The sequence below is a fragment of the Bombina bombina genome, chromosome 4, assembly GCF_027579735.1.
Source record: "Bombina bombina isolate aBomBom1 chromosome 4, aBomBom1.pri, whole genome shotgun sequence".
Lineage (NCBI taxonomy): Eukaryota > Metazoa > Chordata > Amphibia > Anura > Bombinatoridae > Bombina > Bombina bombina.
Genome location: NC_069502.1, coordinates 309,579,600 through 309,598,481, shown reverse-complemented (window position 1 = coordinate 309,598,481; position 18,882 = coordinate 309,579,600).

The following is an 18,882-nucleotide window of genomic DNA, read 5'->3' as shown; positions in this document are numbered from 1 at the left end:
AACAAATATTGCCACGTTTGAACCCAAGACATATTAATATACAACTAGGTAATTGTTAAAGTAGGTATAGAAAAGAAAACTAAAAAAATAAAGTGTTATACTCCTGGGAGAGACCATCTGACTGACTCTTATAACTATGTCTTTTAATCTCTCTTAGGAACTCCAAAATAATAATAATACAAATAATAATAACTACTTGATATATGAACAGGAGTATTATAGGAGACAATAAAACCAAAGTAGATTAGCTATCTAATACTCAAATTAGTCAAAGTGGCAATTTTCACGATAGTGGGACACCTTACTGCAGAATTAGCAACCTGTGCCTGCAGCTCATTGACTTCATCTTGGTGGTTCTTCTTAAGGAAAATCAATTCTTCTTTGTGAAACTCTGTCTCATTCTCTAGGTTCAGCCTAGACAGGTTGGTATCATCAAACTAATACAAGCGTGCAGTGAATGTCAGCGCCAGGCACAAGACTACCAGACACTACTCAACTGTGGAATCTAACCAATAATAACAATAATAATAATAAATTATAGGGCAGTGACAGTGCCCCAGAAGGGATAAACAAAACAGGTTGACAGTGGCTCTGCGTTAATAATTAAATGACTAAGAGCATCTTGTTGGAGCATAAAGTATGAAAAGTAAACATTACAAAACTCTATGGGCCAGATTATGAGTAGAGTGCAAATGATAAGGGGTTTATTGCAGGTGTTTGCACTCGGGCTTACTGCTCATATTACTAGTTGAAAGTAAACATCATTGTTTTAGCGCAATCTTGATTTGTGCTAGAATGATTACTGGGTCCTCAGAGCTCTGGGTAACTATTTTGCAAAACAAAAAAGTGTCACAAAACACATCAAAAATACATTACAAAGTACACTCATAATAAAACCATTTAATAAACATTATTAAAAAAAAAAATGTACACAAAAGTTATAAAGGCTCTAAGATATGAGGTCTCAAGTATTAGGAAAAAATGGACCGCAAATGGCTGTAACATAGAGATACATACATAAGAAAGGACTAACTTTGTTGTATATGTATGTTTATGTGTGTGTGTATATATATATATATATATATATATATATAGATGTGTATGTGTGAGTACATATGTTTGTATATATTTATATGTGTATAGATTTATTTTCAGACATGTACACATATAAACACATACATACATATGTATTAGTGAATTGGAGCCATTTGCAATTAAGTAAATGAAAACATGTAAAAGCATATTCATGCAATATTAATGTTTAATTAAATGTTATACTGTGTATTTACTGTAAGTATTTCACATAGCAGAATATATATAGATAGATAAATAGATAGATAGATAAATAGATAGATAGGTATAAATATATTTTTTGAATAAATAGAAAATATTCTGCAATGTGAAGAACATTGGAATGTGAAATATTCATATTTTCATGTCGGGTTAGCGCACTGGAGAATATGTGATCAGGTGTGCGCACCAGTAGGGTGTTAGTTTCCCCCAAAACTTTTTTTTTGCACCATTGACTTCTATGGGGGAATAAGTTATCACAAATGCATTATTGTAAGTTCAGCTTTTTATGCTCTGCGGGTTAGCGCACAAACAAAAACAATTTACTTTCAACTTGTGATATGAGTGCAACCCAGTGTGCAAAAGCTTACTTCTAGTGCAGTGGGAGCATTAAATAATTTGACCCAAAATACTCTATGTAAGAGTTATTCTCATTTTGAAATGATTCAACTAAATAGTTTTTTTTATATTAAAACTCAGTGACAATGCTATGTCCCTTATTTATGGTTTTGAGTAATTCAATTACTGAATGTTAATTTAATAGTTCAGTGTGATTCTAATTTTTAAACAATTTACAAGATCAGACAATAGTTAATGCTTTCAATGAAAAAAATTTTTTAAACTCTTGTCAGTCAGGATGAGTTAAGTTCAGAATAGCTGCAAAGCCATAATTCCTGGAACCTTTTGAATCAAGACAATGGAAGTATATGGTCACTTAATTTAATTTATTTGATGTCCTTTGATGCATTTCGTAAACCCTAATAAAATAGTATATATATATATATCCAAATGTTAACATCGTTTTTTTTATGTTTTATGATTTCAATGCTATAAAAAAAAATACACATCAATTTCTATGTCATTTTACGTTTCAACTCTAATATCTAGGACTCAAGTGCAGTGCATTGTGTATTCCCTATACTTAAAGATCACAATGTATTTGTACCCTCATAATAATGAACTCTGCACTATGGTATAGAATTAGCATTTTACAATTATTAATAACAATAATAATAATTTGCTTACAAATACAGCTGGGAGCTCGACTATAAAGACATTGCAGTGAAAATTTTAGTTATGCAAGTTTGCCATCTAGAGCTTGCAAAGGGAACTGTGCTTAATTTTTGTGCTTTAAAGAGTTATGCGGAAATCATTTTTTCATGCTAAATTGGGCAGATTCATTAACCTTTAATTGTAGTCAGGTAATTTAAAATAATAATTCCTAAACCAAGGTAATAGAAAAATAGAAAAAGCCAGGAATGCATTGCAGTTCTTATATTAGTTTGCTATTAATTAGAGCAGTAATTGATGTGTGAGGTACTCATTACAAACAGGCTCTTGACAAAAGTACTCTCCCTAACTATTATCACGTTTTAACACAGTTGCTACATATATGGCTAAATTTTTGACATATGGAAGCCATCAGACATACGTTTCTTAAGGGGGAAATACAAGTTTCTTATAAATCTGATAAAATATGTTTTTAAACAATTAAAGCATTATCAGGTCTGGTAAAATTACTTTTAGTCACTCATTTTTACACAATATAACAATATTAAAATTATTAGTGTTATCACTGTAAAATAGAGATGTGCATTTATTCCGCAATAAATCAATATGGCTGCACCTCACTGATGAGGCCCCAAATAGGCCGAAACGTACGTCTGGGGTTTTGCCGTTTCTCTCATTCAGAGAGGGATTGCCTGGTATTTCGGGACTGGACTGCAGTGTTAAGTCCGGATCAGACTGGTATACAAGAGGAAAGTCCTTCTTTGTGAAAGGCACATGTTGAGCAAAATGAGGCTGCTTCTTGGATGGTAACTAGCCATAGAACAAGCTATTATGCTATTGTTCATTCCCAGGTTGAGCGCTTCTCTGTTTTTATTTATGCAATAAATCAGGAAGAAAAGAAAGTGGCTACAAGCCTCATTTGGCTCTTTTCAGAGCCGCAATTATTCTTTTGAAAGTGCAACACACTCAGATCTGTGTAAATATAGATCTCCGTGTGTTTGCACTTTTACAAGAATCATCGTGGCTCTGAAAAGAGCTGAAAGTGGCTTGCGGCCACTTTCTTTTCTTCCTGATTTGTTACACAAATAAAAGCACTCCACAAATTCCTTATTACATTTAAAACACACACATCTTAAATGGTAACTCTTCAATTATAACAGCAAACTAGTTCCCTTAGACATCCTTGTTAGTTTTGCTCCCAGAAACTCTCAGCAAGCCACACACTTCAGAAAGACAGTCTCCCTAAATGTGCTAAACATTGGCTGAACCTTAAACGTCCTGTTGTCTGTGAGTAGAGTTGCCACCTTGTCTAGTTTGCATGAACAGTTATAGAGTATTCATCAGGAACTAAAGCTGTTAGGACTGATTTTAAACAATTATTTATGTATAATTAGATTTCAGTACACTTAGAAAAAGTTTGACCATGATAACATCTTTATATCAATATTTTATCTATATTTTCAACTTTGACCTGAACCTTAAAAATACCAGACATTTCAGTAAAATATCAGTTGGGTGGCAACCCTAGCTGTGAGCTGCTTTCAAGAGAAAGTTATGGACTCTCAGGAAAACAGAAATTTACAAGGAAGTGCCAGTTGTAACATGTAAAAACCTGGCATGTCTGAAAGCTCTGTTAGACGCATATACAAAACAAAATTGAATGTTGTCAGTGCATTTTAACTTGCATTGTTTATTAAATGAATACACATTTTCCTATCAGTAATTGTTCAGGGAATATTCCATTTTTCAGATGTAGTGGTCCTAAAAATTAAATTTCAATCATGTGAAAATGCAAGAGTATATTAGACCACTTGATCAGTGACAATTCCAGACAATCTGCAGGAAGCGGATCTACTAAGAAGCAAAAAACAAGTAGCCAATCGAAATGGAAAACAGTCAAAAGTTAAGACACTGTTATACAATATATAAAGTCTATTAAATGGAATGAATTTTAGGCGTTTTGTCTGGGATGCATACTGGCATAATACTTTATTAAACACTGACATTTGTGGAATATTATATGCACTCCAATGAAGCCTCAACAGTATGCCAATAAAGGGACATGAAATATTTTTTATATGCTAGAAATTAATCACTCCATTGCAAAAGATTTGCAAACACTGTTGTAACATTTTCTTATTGTGGTATTGATTGATTTTAACTATGTGTTTTATTTAGCTCTTTTGCTCCAGAGCTGAAACTGGCTGGTAATTAGTGGCTGCACACCAGCTGTCTTCTGCTAGGTCCTGTTAAGCATTGCTGCTCCAGAACTGACTTTTACCAAGGGGTTAAACACATAGTTATATGCAAGAAAAAGTGCAATCAAAATAAAACACTCTAGAGGAAATCTCGGGGTGCAGTTGACTTTCTTCACTTCAAGTTCATCTTGAACTCCTACTATTCTGCTCTTAACCTTTCTAAGCAAGATTACTTCTCTACTCTTATCTCTACTCTTTCTTCAAACCCAAAACGTCTTTTCTCCACTTTCAATACTCTTCTCCGCCCACCCCACCTCCTATTACAACTTCTCTCTCAGCTCAAGATTTTGCCAGCCATTTCAATAACAAAATCAGAAATTAAATCATCTCTCAACACTCTACCAGTCTCCAATCCCTCTCAAAAACTTGAAATCATCCAAAACCCACAAAGCCATACACTTATATCTTTCTCCCCTTTTCCTGAGGAAGAAGTTTCTGCCCTTATACTGTCCTCTCGCCTCACTACCTGTCCCCTCAATCCCATCCCCTCACAGCTATTCCCTTCCCTCTCCACTACTCTTACCCCATACTCACACAGATTTTTAACTTCTCCCTCAGCACCGGTATATTTCCCACATCTCTAAAACATGCATTGGTCACTCCTATCCTCAAAAAAATCTTCTCTCGATCCAACCTCCCCATCTAACTACCGCCCTATTTCCCTACCCTCTCTTGCCTCAAAACTTCTTAAAAAGCTAGTATACACTTGTCTATCACATTTGCTTACATTGAACTCCCTCCTTGACCCACTACAATCTGGATTTTCTCTCGAACACTCCACAGAGACAGCACTCGTTAAGATTATCAATGACCTACTTACAGCAAAATTGAAAGGTCACTTCTCTCTGCTAATCCTCTTCGATCAATCTGCAGTCTTTAATACTGTTGACCACCCTCTTTTCCTCCAAACCCTCAAATCCTTCAGCATTTGCAACACAGCCCTCTCATGGTTCTCTTCCTATCTGTCTAACCATATCTTTAGTGTAGTATTCTCGGGCGCATCCTCTGCCCCTTTACCACTTTCTGCTGGGGTACCTCAAGACTCTGTTCTTGGTCCCCTTCTCTTCTCAATCTATATGTCATCATTAGGTTACTTAATAAAGTCCCATGGGTTTCAATATCACTTGTATGCTGATGACACAAAAATCTACCTCTCTGCACCAGACCTATCTCCTTCCTTGCTAACAAGTGTATCTAACTGTCTTTCTCATATCTCATCCTGGATCTCCTCACACTACCTTAAGCTAAACCTCTCCAAAACTGAGCTCCTTATTTCCCCCCTTCCAAAATCTTCACCCCCCCTTTCTCTATAACTCTTGATAACTTAATCATTACCCCAGCCCTGCATGCCTGATGTCTTGGGGTCACACTTGACTCAGAACTTTCGTTAAATCCTCACATTCAGTCTTTGGCTAATTTCTGCTGCTTCAACATTAAAAACATCTCTAAAATTTGACATTTCCTTACACAAGACACAACTAAGACTCCATTTTCTCTCGTCTCCCTAGCTGTTGTCTAGCTCCTTTACAATCCATAATAAATGCCTCTGCCAGGCTCATCTTTCTCACATATCATTCTTCATCTGCTGCACCTCTCTGCCAATCCCTTTTCTGGCTTCCTCTAGCCTCCAGAATTAAACACAAAATTCTGACTCTGACATACAAGGCTCTAAACTGCACTGCTCCCCCCTATATCTCAGACCTTGTCTCCAGGTACTCTCCCTCCCGTCCCCATACTCGACCTCTTCCTCTTCTCCTCTCTTGTTACCTCCTCACATTCCCGTCTACGGGACTTCTCCAGACTGACCCCTATCTTGTGGAACTCTCTGCCTCGCTCCACAAGACTCTCCCCTAGTTTTGAAAGTTTCAAGTGCTCCCTAAAGACTCTACTGTTCAGAGATGCATACAACCTACACTAACTAACCACAGTTCATCTCCTCCTTTGTTATCCTCTTGAACCCCCTTAGCATGTAAGTCTATGAGCCAAGCTGTTTTCATATCACCTTCATAAGAGCTGACAACAACAGAGCAAAGCTAGGCAGGGCCCTCTACCGATTGGTCCCTATAAATGTTACCTTGCATATAATGCCTATGTTTATAGTGTTACTGAATCTGTTGGCACTCTACAAATAAATGCTGATGATAATTTTAATAATACTGGCGCATTTTCCTAATGACCTTTTATGTCCCTTTAATATTTCTCAATTCTACTGCATTATGCAAAAAATATGTTACAAGGGTTATGGGCCCAGGAATATAAAAGCAGAAAAAAATGGCCAAAAACTGGAGCTTTGAAATTCGTAATCTGCAGTGCTACATCCACAATTTAATTTATATAAAATGTTCCTTTAGGCAGAATAGACTTGCATTCATACATGGAAGAGAGAAAGATAGAACTCTTGCACTGCATTGCATAAGTTCCAGAATAGAATGTTGTAGGTGAAGAAGTCTTTTCTTAAAGGGCCATAATACCCAAATGTATAAACACTTGAAAGTGATGCAGTATAGCTGTAAAAAGCTGACTAGAAAATATCTCCTGAACATCTCTATGTAAAAAAGAAAGATATTTTACCTCAAAAGTTCCTCAGTAGCCACCTCCCATTGTAAAGGATTTCTAAGCAGCATTTTAGTGTGTCTGTCCTGGGACATCTGAAGGAATGAGAATCGTGCACTCTCATCTTATTTCACCAATCAGGTAAAGGAAGTTTACAATGAAATCTCATGAGAGTCAAGTCAAATTTCATGAGATCACAGTAAAAGTGCATGACCTCAGCACTGCTGATGCTGATTGGCTGCTGTTCATTTCTTAATTTTTTTTAAATTTTTTACCTGCAGCTGGGAGAAGTTGAGTATAACTTTTTACACAGAACTTACTCTGCTGAACTGAGGAAATTGTGAGGTAAAATATCTTCCTTTTTTACATAGAGATGCTCAGGTGATATTTTCCTGTCAGTGTTTTACAGTTATACTGCATCATTTTCAAGTGATTTAGCATATGAGTATTATGTCCCTTTAAGGGAGAATCTCATATGCATGCTGACAGAATCCCAGTTGTCACAGAAATACTGTGCTGATGCAGTTATGACAGTGTCTTGCCTGCAAATTAGACTGCAACAAAAGCAAACAACAAAACCCCATTGAGCTTTGATTCTGGGGAAAAAAACACTATACTCTTAAGAGGGACACTGATATTAAAAACAAAATGTTCATACAGCAAAACTTCACTAAAAATGTAGCTATGAAAATAAAATACTTTAAAGAACTTTTGGGTCTCAAATAATCCTCTGCTAGTTGTAAGAACTTGCCAAAGAGGTTATTTTGCTGCAACCGTGGCATTACATACTTATATATATATATATAATACTTATATTTTTCTTATTGTTAAAGTGTTGCATAGTTTAAAATGTCTCAGATACAGTGCAATGGGTGTTTTGCACTTTTTAATCGTTCTACTTTTTGGAGATTTAGGGGCTGTCCTGTTTGTAAGCAGTTTTCCCTTTTAAGGGAGGAAATAGCTAAACTTCAAGCTAAGGTAAGTAACATACCTGTTACCTCTACAAAGCTGCCTCAGAAAGAAGCCCCTCTACCCCAGAGATCAGCAAGGAGAGGCAGATGGATCACTGTAGGCTCTGGAAGAATTAGAACAGTAGACCAGAAGCATTGCCCACAACCTCTGCCATTGCAAAACTCCTATGCTGCTCTTGCCGAATACACTTGTGATGAGGAGATTGCTGTTTCTGAGCCCTCTGAAGCTGTAACAGGTAATTTAAATCTATTGGCACCTGATTCTCCAGGTAACATAACACAGGAAAGAACTGCAGATGTGTTTTTGAGAAAAAGACTGTTAGTGGGTGACTCTATTTTGAGGAATGTGTATTTAGGTGAAAGTAAAGGAGAAACAAGGGAGGTTAGATGTCTTCCAGGAGCTACTGCTCACAGGGATAGGAATCGTATTTTGAGAATTGTTAAGGCAGCAGGAAAGGGAAGTGAGTTGGATGTGATTGTTCATTTAGGAACAAATGATCTGGCTAGTAATCATGTTGCTGCTGTTCAGAAAGAGTTTTGTGACCTAGGTAATCATTTAGAGACTGTGGCATCAACTCTATCATTTTCTGCTATTTTACCTGTGTATGACCAGGAAGCAGGAAAGATGGAGCGGATAACAACATTTAATTCTTGGTTAGATAAGTGGTGCAGGGAACGAGGATTTGGTTTTATTGGCCATTATAGCTCTGTTTGGAAAGATACTAGGTTATTTAGGAGAGATGGCTTGCATTTGGATGCTAAAGGAACAGAGTATCTGGGAGAGGAGTTCAAATACTTTATTAGAAATCATTTAAACTAATAAAGGGGGGTAGCATTAATATATCCACCTGCCCCCCACAGCATGCCAAAACTGTTAGTCCAAGTAACAATTCTAGAAATTCTAGTAGAAAAATTCTTCGTGCCATGAGCACAAATGCTCGCAGCTTAGGAAATAAATTACCTGAACTCATTTCAATAATGACTAGGGACAACTTGGATTTAGTAGCTATAACAGAAACATGGTACAATGATTTGCATGACTGGGACATAGTCATACCTGGATACAGGTTATTTAAAAAGAACAGAGTAGGAAAGAAAGGTGGAGGAGTTGCTTTGTATGTAAATGAAAATATAAAGGTTACTGAAATTGTAGGAACAAATGATGAGGTGGAAAGTATTTGGGTGACTTTGGAAATTGGAGATAAAAATGTTTTTAGAATAGGGGTTGTATATAGGCCTCCATTGCAGGATAAAAAACTGGACAATCTGTTATTAGATGAAATAACCAAAATGACCATGAAGGGTAAGGTTATAGTACTGGGGGACTTTAATTTGCCAGATATAGACTGGAAGATTCCTTCTGCTAGATCGGCTAGAAGCAGGTATATTCTTGAATCTCTGCTAGGGGAATCACTTGAACAATTAGTCAAGGAACCAACTCGTAAGGAAGCTATATTAGATCTAATACTTACAAACAGTGATACAGTTTCAGATGTGTCTGTAGGTGAGAACTTAGGATCCAGTGATCATCAATCTGTTTGGTTTAGTATTCATGTTCAGGAACTGTACACCCAGACTAAAACAAAAGTTTTAGACTTTAGGACGGCAGATTTTTCATTAATGGGAGAATACCTAAAAAACTATTTAAAGGGGAAAAATCTTATTACAGGGGTTCAAGAACAGTGGGAATTTGTGAAAGGTGCCATTTTAGATGCAACCGCACACTGTATTAGACATGTCTGTAAAAGTAAAAGAAAGCGGAAACCAATTTGGTTTTCCAAAGAAGTAGCACATGCTGTAAAGACAAAAAAGATAGCTTATAAAAATTACAGACACACACAAGCAGATGATGATATGAAAATATGGAGACTCCAACAAAAAAAGACTAAGCAGTTAATTAGGAAGGTTAAAGCTGATGCAGAAGAGAAGATAGCACAGTCAGTAAAACATGGGGACAAAACATTCTTTAGATATATCAGTGAAAGAAGAAAAAATAAGGTAGGAATAGTAAAATTGAAATCAGTTGATGGTAGAATAATAGAAGGAGATAAGCAGATTGCAGACTGTCTCAATGATTACTTCTGTTCTGTTTTCACTAAAGATTGTGAAGATACAATGTCTACATTAAGGGATGCTATGCAAAATAGAAACAAGCTTAACAGTAATCTTTTTACAGAGGATGAGGTTTTGTTAGCATTATCAAAAATAAATGTTACAAAGGCAGTGGGTCCTGATAATATTCATCCAAGGGTTTTAAAAGAACTTCGTTCAGTGCTAACTGTCCCATTAACTGATCTGTTTAATCAGTCACTATTAACAGGAGCTGTCCCAGATGATTGGAGAATAGCAAATGTAATACCTCTTCATAAAAAGGGCAGTAGAGAAGAATCTGGCAACTACAGGCCAGTTAGTTTAACTTCAGTAGTAGGGAAATTAATGGAAAGCCTCTTAAAGGAAAGAATTATGACTTACATAAAGACAAACAATTTAGAGGACCAAAATCAGCATGGTTTTACTTCAGGGAGATCATGTCAGACTAATCTAATTGACTTCTTTGATTATGTAACAAAAGTATTAGACAAGGGAGGAGCAGTTGATGTAGCATATCTAGATTTCAGCAAAGCATTTGACACCGTCCCACACAATAAACTTATTCACAAACTATATCTCCTTTGTCTAGATTCAAAAATTGTGAACTGGGTGGAATGCTGGCTTAAGGACAGAAAACAAAGTGTCTTAGTAAATGGAGTTCATTCAGCAGAGGGGGCTGTTACTAGTGGTGTTCCTCAGGGGTCAGTTCTGGGGCCTGTTTTGTTTAACATATTTATCTGCGATATCAGCAAAGGGCTACAGGGGAAAGTATGTCTCTTTGCAGATGATACAAAAATTTGCAACAGAGTGGATGTTCCAGGGGGGGTAGACAAAATGAGAAGTGATATACAACAATTGGAGGATTGGACAAACGACTGGGATCTAAAGTTTAACACAGCAAAGTGTAAAATAATGCATTTAGGGAAGAAAAATCCAAATGTTAATTACAGACTCAATGACACTTTACTGACTGTTACAGACGAGGAACAGGACTTGGGAATTATTATTTCAGATGATTTAAAACTTAGTAAACAATGTAGTAAGGCAGCGAGTAAGGCTAGCAGAATGCTTGGATGTATTGGTAGAGGTATTTGCAGCAGAAATAGTAAGGTTCTTATGCCACTTTATAGATCATTAGTTAGGCCTCATCTTGAGTATTGTGTGCAGTTCTGGAGGCCATATCTTCAGAAGGATATTAACAAACTTGAATCTGTGCAAAGGAGGGCTACCAAAATGGTACATGGTCTAAAAAATAAAACTTACCAGGATAGGCTCAATGACCTAAATATGTATAGCTTAGTGGAGAGAAGGGAAAGAGGTGATATGATAGCAACTTTCAAGTACATTAAAGGGTTTAGTAAAACTGAGGCTGTGGGTATTTTACATAAAATGGAAAATTCAAGAACAAGGGGTCATGAGCTCAAGCTAAAGGGTAGTAGATTCAGGAGTAATTTGAGGAAGCACTTCTTTACAGAAAGAGTGATTGATTTATGGAATAAACTTCCTCAAGAGGTAGTAGCAACAAACACTGTGGGGGACTTTAAAAATGCATGGGACAAGCATAGGGCTATCCTACGAACTAGATAAGTTTATACTGTTAGGTAAGGTGGGGCAGACTTGCTGGGCCTATGGCTCTTATCTGCCGTCAATATCTATGTTTCTATGTTTCTATGTTTCTATGTTTAGTTGGCAAACTAGGCCAAAAATGAGCTATTAAAGACCCTGGCAGTAAAGAAAGATACTTCAACAGTACTGCTGAGTAGCTAATTGTTCCGCCTTTTGGTCTTCACTTATACATCAGATATATCTTCTAAATTCAATACTAATATTCATAAATATTCTTAATTGATGCTAAGTTTTAACTCTATAGTTGAAGTTTTGTAGATTATGGGATTGATCGATTTGTTTTTGAGAGGTTTTAAGCATTTTTCGGCACTTTTCATTTTGAGACACTCACAACCATGAGTTTTTAGATGTTTCTTAGAGCCTCTGAACACAGCGTTTTTGTTTTAAAAAAAAGTTCTTTACTAACAAAATCCATTTTCTCGATACTTTCAAATTTGTTACCTAAAGATGCTTGATAAAGTCCACAAATGGTCTTTTAGGCACATTTGTAAGTGTTCCAAGGTGATTGGAATAATTATTTTATGTTGTGCATGTGCAATACACTATGAAATGTCCACAGACAGCATTTTAGCGTTATATTTGCGCATGTGGTCCAGATTAATGCTCTATTCATCATTATTGCATATTCCCTCTGCAGTGGACTAAAAACAAATTTACATTTGTACCGTATATGTATTTAATATGAGATATGCCATACAGCTAACATTATCTGAAGGAAAAGCTAGAAATACAGAAATCACAACTTCACCATCTAGTAATGGAGTTTAGCAATCACATTCTGAAAATGGTTTGCATTTTCATTATTGCTAGTTTCAGTACTGTCGTTCTAAACGGGATTTGCTATTGAGTCTTGCTGTTGTTCCATCTTGTTATTTGGCTTTTGCAGGAAATCTTTTTAAAAAAATGAGAAGGCACATAATTGCAATTTATTATATGCAGAACCTTGAGTTTCCTTATGCCTTCTTACAGTATACAAATTGTGCAAAGACAAACCTTATTCTCTATGGTTAGGTTTTGGTGACATTTTTGCAGCTACAATGGAATAAATCTTGTCACTTAGTGATATCATGATTTATATATGAGAACTGTTAAAATACCATTGTAGAAGATTCGATAAGTTGTGGCCACTTTCTTATTAATAGAAACTAATTTTTGGTAGGAAATAATAAAAGAAAAAAATATTTTATACTATAAAAATTTCACTATAATCATTAAAGGGACACTGAACCCATTTTTTTATTTTGTGATTCAGATAGACATTGCAATTTTAAGCAACCTTCTAATTTACTCCTATTATCAAATTTTCTTCATTCTCTTGGTATCTTTATTTGAAAAGCAAGAATGTAAGTTTAGAAGCCGGCCCATTTTTTGTGAATAACCTGGGTTGTTCTTGCTGATTGGTGGATAAATTCACCCACCAATAAGCAAGCTTTCCAGGGTCCTGAACCAAAAATTGGCTGGCTCCTTAGTTTAGATGTCTTCTTTTTCAAATAAAGATAACAAGTGAACGAAGAAAAATTGATAATAGCAGTAAATTAGAAAATTGCTTAAAATTGCATGCTCTACCTGAATCATGAAAGAAAAAATTTGAGTTCAGTATCCCTTTAAGCAACATGCCCAGTATACCCATCATACCCATATACAAACGGAATTCATATAGTTTACCAGTTAACAGGATGAATTCAAATTACAATAGATTAATCTTGCACATGTAAATGATGATTTCCCTTACACACTGACAAAGGGGTTGATTCAAACAACTGTAATGTAACTTTAAAAGGTGTAAAACAGCAATTATATGTCATTTTTAATTGGATTTCCAGTTTTGAACTTAATAACAAGTACTTAAATGATTACTTTCTGTTATAATTTTTAAGCTAAACAACTAACATATTAAAGATAATAAACATTAATTAAAACCTACTGACCTATATTTTCTCCAAAACAAAGTTTCATAACGTTCTAAAAGTTATATCTTTTATTCGCCGATGATGTCACGTTATCCTGCCCACTATTTTCAGCACTGCATGTTCAAAATACTTAAACCAATAACTTTGTGTTTAAAGCGCCATTTTGAAACCTAGGTATTGTAAACGGATTGGTACAGAGCAAAGGATACCCACGGAGTTGGTTTGGAAAACAATTAAATTTGCAGACAAGATTTCTGATATACGGTAGAGATATGTTAATGAAATGCTATTGATAAAAAGCGTATTTGGGGTAGTTAGTTAGTAACAGGCATAGAAAATATTTATTTACAGTGGCCCTTTAACAACTTTTTTTTTTTTTTTTAATATTACATTTTGTCAGGTATCAGCAGGCAAATCTATTTTGGATTGTGATCACCCAAAAAACACACTTCTCATATCAGCCGAAACTGAAACCTAGGGATGGGTCAAATGTTTTGCAACATTCAGAAAATGAAACAAATATTAACACATTTGATTGTTCGTTTTGAATTTTTTAATGTTTGTACCTACCTTTTATTTAATGTAATAGCATTTATAATGCCATCATTAAATTTAATATTCAAATTATGCAACATTTGAATTAGAAATGTTTTAATCAATATATTTGTAATAGTTTTTCTAATGCTCTCTTTAAATGTAATATTGGAATTATGCAATATTCGAAATAAAAAAATTCAAAATCTTATATTTATTATGTATCAATTTACTAAGTTTCCTACCACAAATGGCAACTAACACATTATGTAATATATTTACATATTTTTAATCTAAGTCACTGTCAACTCTTTCTTCTGATTATCCATATTTACTTATGACAGTCAGCACCCCCCTTTTCCTTTATATTTATTTGATCATATACTAATATCAATGCATCTGTGTACTCGCACATAATAGTTTATTGGTATATACAGATAGTCTTAACATAAGGGGTTGTGTGTCACAATATTTTTCACCATGTTAACTATTATTCATTTAATAAATATGACCCATAGGCCTTTCATCCACCTCTTGTGTTATGTGTTTATTTCCATGTTAAGTTATTGTTAGTTATTAAGTTAAGTTAGTGATCAATTTAATTTAGCCTCAGGATAATAGGGCATTTAATCCCTTATGTACTTTTGACAAATTTGCGACTTTCTCATCCCTACTGAAACATCTTTATTCCCAAATATGTGTAATATATATATTACACAAAAATAGATATATTATACATCAGCAATTAATGATTGTGTTACAAAAGAAAAGATCTGCATAAGACTTATGTCGCTCTATGGTCTATAGGATGTATGGAGGGCTATGCACTCTGGAGAAAGAGACTTCACATTTTATTCTAATCCACACAAATCCTTCTCTAGATTGGATTATTTCTTCACGAGCCAGAGACTCTAGACACTATACATAGAGCGACTATAGAACTAGCAGCCTAGTCAGACCATGACCCGGTGTTAGTCTCCCTCAGTTTAAGCGTAGCCAAAAGTAGACCAAAATGGTGGTTTAGTGATTGGCCTCTTAGAGACCCGGTATCCCTTCAGAAATTCAGGGCACAGACCAAGGAGTTTCTCGATTTTAATGATATAGGGGACAGCCCTGTACAATATGTCTGGGCATCTTTCAAAACCGTCACTAGAGGTCTCTGTATGAAACAAACCGCTTTAGCCGAAGGAATTCGGGGAGATCACTTGCTGAACTGACCTGTATATATAGGGCGGCCGCCTCTATACAGAAGACGAACCCTACCCATGAGGGAACCTTGCGGCTTGAGCACATTCGAGTTGATATACGGCGGCAAAAGCTCCACAGAACTCAAATCATGCTGACCAAATTTTGTATACAACATTCACCATCATAAGACTACTACACAGTCTGTTGGATCCTACCTGTCCTCGCTACAACTCCCAACTCTTGATGACGCTCAAAATCAATTCCTTTGCTCTCCCCTTACTTTGGAGGAAATTAAAAAGGGAATTTGACAACTCAAAACTAGCAAAGCTCCGGGCCCAGATGGGTTTACGGGACAGTTTTATAAACTGTAAGCAGAGATAATAAGCCCTGTACTTCTAAAAACTTTTAATGAATGGGCCATTCTGGAAAGGCTCTTGGCGAGTTCATGGAGGCCGAGATAATAACGATCCTTAATCCTTCCTGGGAAGGACCCTGAGCTATGTCAGAATTACAGGCCCATTTCGCTTATTAATGTGGACGTAAAACTATTTTCAAAAATACTAGCTAACAGACTTGTGACAGTAATCCCCACACTCATACACAAAGGTGGTATTTGTACCAGGTGGGGAGGGTCCAGGCAACACCCAACGAATACTGGTAATTTTGCATGACGCCAGTAGACGGGGGGTCCCATTCTTGGCCCTGTCGCTGGATGCCAAAAAGGCATTTGACCGGGTCAGTTAAGACTTCTTATGGGAAACTTTAAAGATATTTAATATTCCAAAGCAATATATTACAGCAGTGCAAGCATTGTACTCTAGTCCAACAGCAAAGTTTTGTGGGCTGGGCTTTAGCTTGGACTATTTCAAAATCACTAATGGAACTAGACAGGGGTGTCCCCTGTCTCCTCTCCTGTTCGCCCTGGCAATAGAGCCTTTGGCTCAGGCTATCAGGATTAACCCTGACATCTCTGGCATGCAGTTTGGACACTCCCAGCATAAAATAGCGTTGTTTGCGGATGATGTCACCCTTCTCTTGACAAACCCAGTAATCTTTATGAAGGCGGTATTTGAGAGTATAAATACATATAGCCAACATAGCATGTATAAACTTAATCTCACTAAAACGGAAGTATTGTGCCTTCATGTTGCGCTTCAGACTTATTAAATTACAACGTAAATACCCTTTTCAGTGGTCCCACAACAGTCTTCCTGAGCCCGGACTTGAGCACAGCCATCTCAGCAAATTTCACTGATTGGCTAGCAGAATTTGCAGCAATCCTACAGGGTTGGAAATGTAGAGAACTCTCTTGGACTGGTAGGATAGCTGCAGTCAAAATGGCATTTTTGCCCAAACTTACCTACCTGTTCCGGTGCATGTCTTATACTGTTCCCAGACCTATTTTAAATAAACTTCAAAGTTTGATCTCAGCATATGTATGGATGGGCAAGAGACCGTGCATTTACGCAATAGTTATGCAAAAACCTATTGATAGAGGAGGATTATCCTATCCAAGCATTGTATCATACTATGATGCAGCTAGACTTTCTCAGTTGATGGGCTGGTCCATGCCGGCAACCAGTTTCCGTTGGCAGGAAGTAGAACAAGATTGGCTACCTAAAGGGATGGTGCTGTCCGATCTCCCATGAATCCCTCCTTACCTAAGAGCTAGATTACATATCACTCATCACATACTTTTAGATGCCCTGAAACATTGGGACTCAAAAAGAGCACAACCAGGCTTGGCCCCACACCCTACACCTTTGTTTAGGGTGAGGACTATCCTAATTTCTCTGGCTGAAACACACATCCCAAAATGGGCTGCAGCAGCAGACCTCTAAGCTGCAGAATTATATAGAGACAATAAGTTATTAGATTTTGCAACTGCAAAGGAGTTGTTTGAGTTACCAGACTCTTTATACTTTGAATACCTTCGAGTTATTAGCCTTCTGTCATCATGGGGTATGAAGACAAATAGCCCTAGATCACAAACCTCTTGGGAAAACAGATGGATGTTGGGTAGACCTCTTAGAGGCTCCATCTCCTTCCACTACCCTATCTTGACTACCTCGCCGGTACCTACCAAACACAACCAGTATTCAGCCTGGGAAAGAGAACTACATTCTGTCTCTGATGCAATGTGGTTCAGGGAGCTGGTGATTGCTAAAAAGACCCTTCACTGTGCAACTCTATGGGAATTATATTATAAAATCACTGTTCGCTGGCACCTTGTCCCTACTGTATTATATCAATATTATAAGTCCTCTCCTATGTGCTGGAGGGGTTGTGGGAAATTGGGCTCGCCAATACATATCTGGTGGGAATGCCCCAAGATTAAAAGCCTCTGGAGATCAGTTTTAAATATACTTCACTCCCTAAATATAAGCGTGCCTATAAGGCCAACACTAGGACTTCTCCACCATGGGAGCTCAAGACTTACAATTACAGATATAACCTTACTGATCTACATATTAAAGGCCACAAAGTTGACAATAGCAAGAGATTGGAAGCAGCCGACAGCGCCTTCTTTAGCTAAAATTATAGATATTGTTGAGTTTATCAGAGGCATGGAAATGTACACGTCCAAACTTAAAGGCAACCTGGAGCTCTATTATAACATCTGGCAAGTGTGGGACTCTTATAGAAAGTCGACTTAGTTGACTTGGTGGTGCGAATCCCTTCCTACATACACAGGTGTAGCCTTAACCGGTCCTACACCCGGGTAATCACCATATGGCCAGTACCGGTTATTCAGGCCAGCCAAGACCTAAAACTCCCTTCCTTACCCTTTCTTCCTCCTCTATACTCATGTGTTTTTTTTTGTTTTTTTTTCTCTAAGTGAAGATGACCTACATAAGGAGGCTGTAAATGATGGTGGCTAAGGCAATATACCCTATTATCACTGTTGGACCATATCAAACACTATTATATTATATTATTAAATATTGATTGTTTTATTGTAATGGCTATCACACTCATAGGAGTAATACTGCCTGTATCAGTTGGTCCATAAAGGACCAGTGTATTAGCCACTGTTTAATAAGCTTTTTCTGACTAGTATAGTAAAACATGAGTTCCTAAATGTATCTGACCACATGATACTTTACGCGTTTATTGTGCAATATATGACTGATTGTATATCTTTGTATAAATGACATCAGTGCCATAATATCAGTTGCACCTGTATATTATTGGTCGTATTTATTTATGCTATCATTGTATGTATCTTAAGGTTCTCAATAAAAGATTATTATATAAAAATATATATTTTAAAAGACATTAGATTGGAAAAATTTGAGTCTTTTTCAAAACCTTAACAATCTCAAGTATGTTAACACTGCATAGGATGTAGCAGTGTCAGACACACTGTAGCATTCTAAAAGGAACATTATACTATTTTTTCTTTTCATGTAGAGAATAAATATGTCAGGTTTATGGAGCAGAGCAATG